Source organism: Engraulis encrasicolus, chromosome 23 (genome assembly GCF_034702125.1).
Source record: "Engraulis encrasicolus isolate BLACKSEA-1 chromosome 23, IST_EnEncr_1.0, whole genome shotgun sequence".
Taxonomy (NCBI): Eukaryota; Metazoa; Chordata; class Actinopteri; order Clupeiformes; family Engraulidae; genus Engraulis; species Engraulis encrasicolus.
The window spans coordinates 1,857,513-1,868,934 of record NC_085879.1 but is presented as its reverse complement, the minus strand read 5'-3'; the positions used below and the strand labels follow the sequence as shown (position 1 = coordinate 1,868,934).

General features: G+C 46.1%; 1 long non-coding RNA gene across 1 annotated transcript; it reads right to left on the bottom strand.

The window, feature by feature from the left end:
• Window positions 1-5,770: 5,770 nt before the first annotated feature.
• LOC134439858 (uncharacterized) lies at window positions 5,771-7,504 on the bottom strand. Its single transcript, XR_010032886.1, has 2 exons — window positions 7,064-7,504; window positions 5,771-6,530 (listed from the first exon to the last, which is right to left on the bottom strand). It is a non-coding gene; the product is annotated as an uncharacterized LOC134439858 (long non-coding RNA).
• Between the last annotated feature and the right edge of the window lie 3,918 nt (window positions 7,505-11,422).

Below are 11,422 nucleotides of genomic sequence, written 5' to 3'. Positions count from 1 at the left end.
CAGGGCTGGACTGACAGTGTGGCATTTTCCCGGTGGGCCGACGCCCCTCGAGGGCCGATGCCCCTCTTTAAAAAAAATTTTTTTTAATTCTGCTCATTTGTAAGGCCAAGATATTCACTGGCATGTGCTAATTGCTGTCTTTGTGGTGGAATGGTGCTGTCGGTGATTCTGTAGAGTAGCCAGTGAGTAGCCAGTAAGCACATTATTGTTACTACCAATAAATATTAAGAAGACGCTTTTGCACACCTCTGTGGTTAGGCTGGTGGGGTTGTGATTCAAGTGTAAAGAAATCCTGCACACTGTACATTCCACCAACAAACTTTAATTCAACATTTCGGTCATGCGACCTTCTTCAGAAAAAGTTTGATGGTGGAATGGACAGTGTGCAGGATTTCTTTACACCTGACTACCAATAAATATAAATTTGGATATTAAGTTTAAGTATTGTATTATTTGTAATAATTTGTAATAATTTGTTAATAAGCAAGACGCTCCAAACCCAATAGTGAAGGCCTATGTGCCTAACATTAGAATAGGTATGTGCCCCCCTCTCTTTGTGTGTGTCCAAGGAGCTGATTGGACTGAAGAGTGCAGATAAGGCCAGTTCATCCCCAGCTGCTAGGGGCTCTCTTCTCTCAACTTCCAGGTTTTCTGCCAGCTTACATGACCAAGCATAGATTCATTTTGAATAAACAATTGAACGTGAAGTCACTGCACGTATGGTGGGGTTTTTTGGTACCTGATAGAGAGTGTTTTTTCAGTCAGAAGACATTAGTTACATCAATTTTATGGCGGTGCTCCGCTAATTACGGGTATGTGGGGCCGGTTTGAGCCAAAAAATGCCCGGGCCGTTTTGTTCTCCCAGTCCAGGCCTGTCAATGGTACAGTAGTTATGGCCATGCCCCTTATATCTTAGAATCTGGTCTTCTGCTATATTGGTATATCAGCTTGCCATCTGAGTACAACCTACCCTCTCCCTTGCTCTGATACGTTATGTCACTGCAGGCAACCTGCTTGTGTAAGTCATTTAAAAAGTGAGTCTCTAGAAAAGTGAATCTTCTAAGACTGTGTGCTCTAATATGGCCACGCCCCCTGCCTCTGCAGCATGCGTAATACTGGTGTCTCTGTGTGCAGCCACTTCCACATGCCTTGGAGGTTGTGTGTGTGTGTGTGTGTGTGTGTGTGTGTGTGTGTGTGTGTGTGTGTGTGTGTGTGTGTGTGTGTGTGTGTGTGTGTGTGTGTGTGTGTGTGTGTGTGTGTGTGTTGGTGGGGGGTGAATAGATCACAAGGTTATGGGGCATGTGATGAGCTTGATGCTAGTCTACACACAAGAGCAGCAAAACGTTGATAGCGTGGACCCGTGGCCTGTCTAAGGGAGTCAGCGGACTCGTAGCCTTTCTTAATGTGTGGGCCATGTTATATAAATTTGATGTTACCAGAATGGCCGTGACTAAGTTGTAATTGCTAAAGACTCTGAGCATTGTTGTGGGAGTGTACGTAATGCTATGGTAGATAAGTCTTTTCAATGACTGGTTAAGTGTTCCCCCAGTGCAGGGTTTCCCAAACTGGGGTGAGTGCACCCATAGGGGTGCGCGGCCTGCTTCAAGGGGGTGCGCGAGTTGAATAGAGCAATGGCTGAGATGATTGTTTATATAGGCCTACAGAATTAATGAACATTAAGTACTTTTTCATTGTTTGGTGAATTGTATACTGAAATGGTCAATCTGAAGTGTAATTTATAACCCCTAGACTTGTCATGCAACAAGTTGCATTGTGATGACGGCAGCAAAACGTGAGGTCTATTGAAAAAGACGATTACCCAAAATGACTGCATAATGTGTGACTGTGCGACATTCGCTTAGGGGGTGCGCGAAACACATTGAAATGCACAAGGGGGTGCACAGTGAAAAAAAGTTTGGCTGCTCTAGTGGAACGGTGTGCATTAGGCTATGAGAGCTGTGGTTTTGGCTGTGGTTCTTTGGTCTAACACAAAGATAGCAGGCCCACTCTTAAAAATCGTTCAGCATCCAGAAACAGGTTTGGGGGTTTGGGAGTCGCTTGCTTGTAAAAACATACATGTCCAAGTTATCTTGTGGTAATGGCCTTGTTACAGTAAGAAGAATGAATGGGGTGGTCCTGAAAGTGGATAAGGCCTGTGGTAAATGCTTCAAGTAGGAAATAGGAAAGAAAACACCCCTCTTGACATTTTCACTGTGTGTGTGTGTGTGTGTGTGTGTGTGTGTGTGTGTGTGTGTGTGTGTGTGTGTGTGTGTGTGTGTGTGTGTGTGTGTGTGTGTGTGTGTGTGTGTGTGTGTGTGTGTAACTATGTGTGCATTTGTGTGGGTGTGTCTCAGAGAGAGAGAGAGAGACAGAGGGGCCACGTTGAATCAGCATTGGTAAGCACAGAGCAGAGGCCGCTACAGTGACAAATTCCAACGATCTTTGACGTTGTCTACTACTTTGTGGCTTGTAATGATGTCACAACGGAGCCCCATAGGGTTTTCACAGATCACACATGGGAAAAATTCACTTACACAATCATGCATAATTCAAACTAAATAGTTCAATTTAATTAGTAGGCCACATTGAAATATGTTTCCAATGTAAATTGTGGAATATTACAATATAAGTGTTTGGTAAAGCAAGGTGACGTGCTGTGCTGCCTCTGTGGCTGGCTTTGGGCCATGGGCCTGCAGATTAAGGATAGACCGATATTTATATCGGTATCGGTATCGGGCCGATATTTGCATATTTGAAGTGTATCGGTATCGGCCGATACGCGTGTGGTTTTGGCCGATACGCAATATTTATTATTTTATGTCATTCAGGTTTTTTTTTAAAGCACCAAGACACTTATTTTTTTTATTACTTGATTGTTAGACATTACTTGATTGTTAGAGTGGGTGTTTAAATGTTACAAGTTCTACCTCAATTTGATAATGTTAAAGGAATGTTTATTTTTAACTTGAGACCTGGAAAATTTGTCATTTTTTAATCTTTTTTTTACCCATATCGGCCCCAAATATCTGGTATCGGAAATCGGGTATCGGCCAAGGGTGATGAAAAAAAAAATCGGTATCGCATCGGCCATTAAAAAACCCATATCGGTCGACCCCTACTGCAGATTGTGTTACCTTAATGTTTAATGATGCTGCTGCAGTTGCTGTCAGTTCGGGGCATCATGAGGATGTGAGCATTGCTCACTGAGCAAGAAGGACATAATCTAGTGTGTGCGTGTGTGTGTGCGTGTGTGTGCGTATGAGTGTGTGTGTGTGTGTGTGTGTGTGTGTGTGTGTGTGTGTGTGTGTGTGTGTGTGTGTGTGTGTGTGTGTGTGTGTGTGTGTGTGTGTGTGCGGAATTTGGGAGTGTACAAAACACAGACAGAGAGAGAGAGAGGGACAGAGAGAGAGAGAGAGAGAGAAAGAGAGATTGTGGTTTGTGTGTGAGAGAGAGGGACTATAAGCTTTTGTGCAAGCATTTCAGTGTGTGTTATGTCCTCACAGGTTGGTGTTGTTGTCAAGGAGAGGTAGAAATATGTTTGTGTGCCTGTTTCAAGGGTGTTTGAGGAGCTTTTTTGCAAGCACAGGAAGAGGTGTGAGGAGAGGAAGAGTTGGTGATGGGAATGATGGTGTTGGTGATGAGGATGATTTGTGTGTGGGGTGGGGGTTGCATGGGGGTCTTTTCTTTCCTTCCTTTCCTGCAGGGGAAGTTGTAGATACATGGGAGGTCACTCCGGTAATTCGCGTTGACATTAATTGTGCATGATGAGCTCTTCGTTGAGCACAAGCTCTTGGCCAGGAACAAAGAGGCTCATTTTACCGTGCAGAGAGGAGAGGAGAGAAGAAGAGGGGAGGAGAGGAGAGGAGAGGACACTCATATGCCTCTCTTCGTGAACTAGTTCCTGTCCAGAGGAGCTGGCAGATGAGAGGGAGAGGGGGAGCATGAGGAAGAGAAAGACATGCAGAGGGAGAGAGAGAGAGGACGAGGGGGAGTTAGGGATGAGGAGGAAAAGGGAGTGAGGACTAAGCATACTACAGATAGACTGATAAAGAATTTGTATAGGCCTATTTGTCTTTTCATATGTTATTAGGGTAGAATATTTTTAGTCTGTTAATGCTAATTCTCTCTCAAAAAGACAATCATATAAGCTAAAGCATTTCACTGACCTACAGTGCTAAAATGTATTAAAATAGGCCTACAAATTCAAATTCTTCCATTCCCCAGAAGATACCCCCACCCTCCCACTCTCTTCCCCTCTCAATCCACCCTTTCTCCCCCTCCCTATACATGGATTCCAAATGTTTACAAACAGGTGACTGCGCGCACGCATACAGGGATTCCAAAATGCTACACAGCTAAGTGTTTATCACTGGGAGTCCCACTGGAGCCCTGCATAGTGTATGATTAGAACCTGTTGTCTTGTCAGCTGGCGGTTTAATTCACTTGCTCACTCTTTACTCTCGATGACACCGTTTAGGAGAACATATTGCCATGTCGCTCAGAATTCTTTGGTATGGTCTGTAAATTGTGTTGCAAAGTGTTAGCCATTGTTGACAAGGGGTGGCAGGTTTCGGACCCAGAGGCAGCCTCTGATTCTTTGAAAGTGAAAGTGAAAGCCCATTGGGAAACTCCAACTCCTATTGTCATTGTGACACAGCACTCCACAGCACACAAGTGAACACTGCACACTACAAAATTGCATTTATGCCTCACCCGTGCAAGGGGCCAGCCCTCAGTGGCGCCCCATGGGGAGCAGTGCGGGGGGATGGTACCATGCTCAGGGTAACTCAGTCATGGAGGAGGATGGGGGAGAGCACTGGTTGATTACTCCCCCCACCAACCTGGCGGGTCGGGAGTCGAACCGGCAACCTCTGGGATGCAAGTCTGACTCCCTGACCGCTCACCCATGACTGCCCTTTGGAAGCTGCAGTCACTCAAACGTTGCCGTCGCATGTGATTGGAGTGATACAATAACTTAATTTACAAATCACATTTTGATTCTGATGTGCTCACGTTAATGGAGTCGATAGGAGTACAGCAACCAGTGTTGGCAAAAGAAAATCAGCCAAAGTCGCTATTGGCTCGCTGAAAAGTCGCTAGAAGACGTAATGGCACTACATATGACATCACAGCGTCATGCATAGCACGCTGATCTACAGAAAACGTGCCCACATGCCTTCATCCACAGTAGAAATGGGCGGTGCTAGCTGATGATTTGCAGCCCTGCTTAACCGTGGGAAACGCTTCTGACGGCGGTGCAGAGTCACAATTATGTTGAAAAACAATTATTTTGGACTAAAAATATGAGTTTTAAAAAGTCGCCAGATGCACCAAAAAGTCGCTAAAGGCGCTAGATGAGTTTTTTAGTCGCCAGTGACGCCAAAAAGTCGCTAAATCTAGTGACAAACACGCTAATTTGGCAACACTGCACAGAAACCGCTACAATATCCAGCAGAGCAGAAAACAAGTTATAACCACGTTTACTTCCAATGTTAAACAGCTACGTAGCATTTTGGGATTCCTGTCTGTGCCCACATTCGGGTAGCCTATTTGGGTAAAATGTATAGCCTGCTCTCCTTCCCTCTCTGCATACCACCCCCTTTCCTTTTCCTCCCCTTCTCTGCATTTTGACCACGTATATGTCCTTCTGGACATGAATGTATTTCTAAAAAGTTGGTCATCTTCCTGTCCAAATTATAACTGCCCCAAGAGTATCTTGTTTTTTAAAAGAAATTAAAAACACTTCTACCATGAAGACTCGAGAGGCAAATGAACGTTATTAACATTTATTGAACAATAGACATGATACAAAAATGCATGAATCCGTTTGGCGAACAATTACACTTGATACAAAATGCATGAATCTGTTTGGCGAAGGTTCCCGTCTTCGCGTTGAACTCCGGGGTAGGACAGCATATCCTCCAGCGGAGATGGAGGCGGGCGTAGCCTGCCCCCTAACAGACGGGAACCACTGGTGACGGTGGACGGAGGGGTGGTGGTGGCTTCAAAGTCGGCTTAACTGGAAAGCAGAGAACAGAATGAGTGACTGATTTTTAAACAAACGTGAATGCGATCCATTGGCTGAGAGGGAACGATGCATGAGTGATGCGTAACGGGGAATTCCCCAATCTCGCGTTGTGATTGGTTGACGATCCTGGGCAATGATGACGCATGTATGATCTGTCAAAAGGGAGATTGGATGGTTAGCCTAGTAGGTTTGACAGCCGAGAAATTCGAGTCTCCCTGGTAGAATTTACGCAGGCTCCCATTTCTACCATGAAGACTCGAGAGGCAAATGAACGTTATTAACATTTATTGAACAATAGACATGATACAAAAATGCATGAATCCGTTTGGCGAACAATTACACTTGATACAAAATGCATGAATCTGTTTGGCGAAGGTTCCCGTCTTCGCGTTGAACTCCGGGGTAGGACAGCATATCCTCCAGCGGAGATGGAGGCGGGCGTAGCCTGCCCCAAAATAGAGATTAGAAGTGAACTCACCTACCGCTTACAAGGATACACCATCTGAAAGACATGAAAAGTTAGTTAGATGATTGATTGATGATAGACGGAAGATGAAGGATGATGGGTGATGATGATGATAATGATGATGATGATGATGATAACAATGATGATGATGATGATAATGATAATGATAATGATGACAATGATGATAACAATGATGATGATGATGATGATGATGATGACAATGATAATGATGACGATGATGATAACAATGATGATAATGATGATGATGATAATGATGACAATGATGATAATGATGACGATGATGATAACAATGATGATGATGATGATAAAGATGATAATGATAATGATGACAATGATGATAATGATGACGATAATGATGACAATGATGACAATGATGACAATGATGATAATGATGAGTGATAATGTGATAGGTGATAGGTTGGAAGACAAATGATGATAGATTAAATGAGATTATAAATGATAGGGATGTTCTAAGGTTTAAGATTATGGGCGGTGGTCTAGCGGAGGCATGAAGCCTGTGATGATGATGGTGATGATAATGTCGGTACCTTAGGCTATGCGAGAAGACATGGCGCGGATGCGCTGAGAGCAGAGAGACAGCAGAGCGTTATGATTTGATTGATAGATGCACCTTGGTCAGGAGAGCGCTGAAAACTTAGATTATGACAGTAGGTAGAGAGCCGGAATCGTGACCTAGGAGAGAGAGTAGAACATGGTGATGAATGAGTAAATGAATGGATGGATGAATGAATGAACGTAGGCTATAATATATGGTATGATAGTTGACATCATGGATAAACAACCATGGCAACTAGCCAGGCTGGTTCAATGTTACAAAATATAGAGATAACAGGCTTACAGACCACTATAAAATCGATCTGATAGATGAGAGAAGGATAGAATACAGACATGACCGGGTGACCGGAGCGATAGCCCCCCAAGAGATAGAGTGAATGCCGCCGGTGCAGCAAAATACCACCGTCACCAGAAATGAGAATAGAAAACATAAAGTTACAGACCAGATATGGCATGCTTCGTCGTGCAACGACGTGATGAGGAGTGAGGCAAATGCAGGAAGCGTATGCGCCAGACGACCAACGGCCCAGCGCCTTGATCGCAGTAGGGGACAGACCCCGCTTAGCGGCCGTGGTGGCCACGCCGATTCTGAACGAGCGTGCTGTATACCTCTTGGGCGAGGAACGAGAAGAACGAAACAGAGTTAACAGAACAGAAACAGTACACTGAGCCAGATGACAAAGCGAGGAATGAGCCGAATGCAAGACGCACATGCGTCGGACGACCAGCGGCCCATTGCCTTGAAAGCCTGCACTATGCGGGCGTCTGCCCAGAGTGGTGAGAGAGACAGCTTTAGACAAAGCATGAGTGGCTAACATTAAAAGACAAGCACCTCGGCCAGGATAGCAGAAAGGTCAGGTTAAAACAGAGGAGAATCGGCAGACAACTGGTAATCATGACCTAAGAGAGGGAGAGAGCAGAGCTTGTAGCTGAAACGAACAATGAATGAAACACCAAGAAAACATCTCGACCAAGAAATAATAACACCATGTCAGTTATGATAAACACCTACGCGGTGTGGCGCGGTGAATGCTTGTGCAAAGCAGGCATTGACACAGGCAGTGGGGCGGATGCCCTGGTTGGTTGAGAGAGACAACTTGCGGTAACTGCATGATTAGACTAGCAATAAAAAAGGGTGGCACCTTAGTCAGGAGAATGCAGAAAGTGCGAGCTTACGACAGAGGAGAGTTGGAGAGCCGGTTATCGAGACCTGAGAGGGACAGAGCAGAAAGCTGAAACATCCTGAATAACGGCACCAGAACGAAAACGGCATATCAAAATAGACATAAACTCCTACTCGCTACCAGTGGGTAGCTGCGATAAGTTTGTCATGCAGGATGGATGAGGATACCGATACAACCAGGTGACTGGCGTTAAAGTTGGGGCGACAGCCCAGTGCGATGCTGAGGCGATGGCCCATTGTGATGCCGAGTTGTGATGTTGAGCCGTGGTGTTGAGCCGTGGTGTTGAGGTGCGACAGCCCAGGGCAATGCTGAGGTGAGCCGTTGATGCACGAGCCCTGAGGCGCCGGCCCAGGATGACGTAGAGTCCCCGGCCCAGGATGATGTAGAGTCGCCGGCCCAGGGTGATGTAGAGTCGCCGGCCCATGCAGGGTGATGTAGAGTCGCCGGCCCAGGGTGATGTTGAGTCGCCGGCCCAGGGTGACGTTGGGGCCGATGCCCAGTCCAATGTCGGGGCCGATGCCCAGTCCGTCGTCGGGGCCAATACCCAGTCCGTCGCCGGGTCCAGAGCCCAGTCCATCGTCGGGGCCAGAGCCCAGTCCATCGTCGGGGCCAGAGCCCAGTCCATCGTCGGGGCCAGAGCCCAGTCCGACGTTGGGGCCAAAGCCCATTCCGACGTTGGGGCCAATGCCCAGTGCATTACGTAGCGTATGCCCTACGTGGAGTGGCAGATGCACGTGTATGTGAAAGTGTACGGGAAAGCAGCAGAGACCACCATCACCAGATATGAGAAAACAAACACAATCCGACGCATCACAGTCCGAGCGCCCTGACGATCCCAATGAAGCCTAAGGGCACGAGTGGTGTACAGAGTGAGAGGGTTAGCCCATGGATGGCTACCAATGGGGTGTGATCAGAACCCTGACAGGACTCCATGGGCCGAGTTTCATGAGTAATTTAATTATGATTATTAACTGACATCATCAATGCATATTTCGCCGGATATCACTCATTTGTTTACTTATATTTGGACGGTGTACATGTAGCCCATTGTGATCAAAATAACTCGAAATAGACAAGGCATTGCGACAGGCTACAATATCCCTCGATGCTCGGCGACCGGGCGCAGGCCGAAAGCCCTGCGTGATCTTAAAGGTACACAGTGCAGGAAATGGTCAAAAAAGGTACTGCAACTATGCTGCTCATTGAAACTGAGCTGTCTATTGCCAAATTTGGTCTTTACATGAAAGTTTACCATGTAATAAACAATATTTTCTAGTATGGTCCAAGTAATGTCATTTTTTGGAGCTAAAAATTGCTATTTTGGGAAATTCAAAAATGGCGGACCATGGAGAAGATCCCCCCCTTTCATGTAAGAAAAGTGCAATTGTTCCAGTCATAAGGAATACTTAGAATTTGATGGTGGGGGTAAGTATTCATAAAAAAGTAACATTAGTGAATTGGCAGCATGGATTCTGGAAATAAACAACTAAAAATCTCACACAGTGTACTTTTAACTTAATCCAGCCCTGAATGACTTGAAGCGGGAGTGAGGAAGCAAGGTACACTTCTATCAATACAAACTGCAGACAGTGCGATGACATGAGGTGATGATTGGCAAGCGCGCATAAGCTTAATGTGCGAGCCAGCAGTCTAGGCCTACGAACCGAAGTCATAACTCTTAAAAGTCAACGAGACCGCCACTCCTGCGCCACATGGGCCAGTCCATGCAAACAAAACGTAAAATAGCTTGTGTTGTGGGCATAGGCTACTGAACGGAACATTGAAAATAGGCGGGTGCAAACTGATGAACGCACGACCGGAATCCACATGATGAAAAACTGTAGGCTGAGGTCCTTGCAACATCGCTCCGGAACATAGGAAGTACGTTTGTAATCAGGACAATTAAGAACGAGTGCATGGCTCTGCAATGTCCTCCGTCCGGTGTCGTGACAGGCAGTAGCACGAAACAACACAGAAGGTTAATGTCGGGTTATGCATGCGGGAGAGGCGCTTCGAGATATAAGTAGCCCATTTAAATCTGAAGCCCTACCCCCAGTGAACGTTCCAAAAAAGCCACACCAACCGGTTCATGAAATGCTCTATAATATTTGCAATCGAATCACCAGTCCATCCGCAGCAGATGAGGCCAGCGAGGACCAAGTAAATGGTGACTCGCAGTACCCATAACGCCTCCGTAAAAACAAATGTGCTGAGCAGATATGCCGGGCTAAGTGCGCGAGGCGCAACGAGAGAGCACCGCGGGCCCAGTTACTTCGATTCCGCCCTTCCCCAGCAAATGTTCCAAAAGTCACTCCAACCAGTTCATGGAATTCTCCCAAATGACAGCAAACGAAACGTAGGCCATCAGTCAACCAGCGGCAGACGAGACTGATATCCGAGACAGTGCAACAAGCCGAGTATGAGGCATAAGAGGCGACTTGCCTGGACAACCACTTCCCCACAAAAATAGTCATTCGCTGAGATAAACGTTCCCTGGGTCCGCAGGACAAGTGAAGGGAAAGCCGCCAGGTTACTCACGAATTACACCAGTTCAGGGAAATCCATCCACAGACAGGCTAGTTCAGAAGCAAATCCACAAGCGTCAGGAAATCAGGGAGCAGCGTGCCAAACAAATTGATTGAAGCGTTGCGAGGAAAATATTAGGCTATTAGAAAGCACCGATTGCGTGGCACGCGTTTGAGCAGTTGGAAATCCCGTCCCAGCAACGGCAAGGCGAGGAGTTATCAAGTAACCAGGTAGAAAATAAACAGAATGTTTGATAACGAAAACGCCGGACAGCAACTTCAAAGTCGGCTTAACTGGAAAGCAGAGAACAGAATGAGTGACTGATTTTTAAACAAACGTGAATGCGATCCATTGGCTGAGAGGGAACGATGCATGAGTGATGCGTAACGGGGAATTCCCCAATCTCGCGTTGTGATTGGTTGACAATCCTGGGGAATGATGACACGAGTGTGATCTGTCCAGAGCCATCTAATAACAGAGTTGCGTCACTCCCATAGACCTCTATGGACCAATCTTTCCACAGCGATGGCGGCTTTCATGGAGCCTCACGGAGAGTTAACATGGAAATCCCCATTGACTTTAGTTCTATTAGAAGTTACTTAGTTCCAGGAGGTGGCGGTA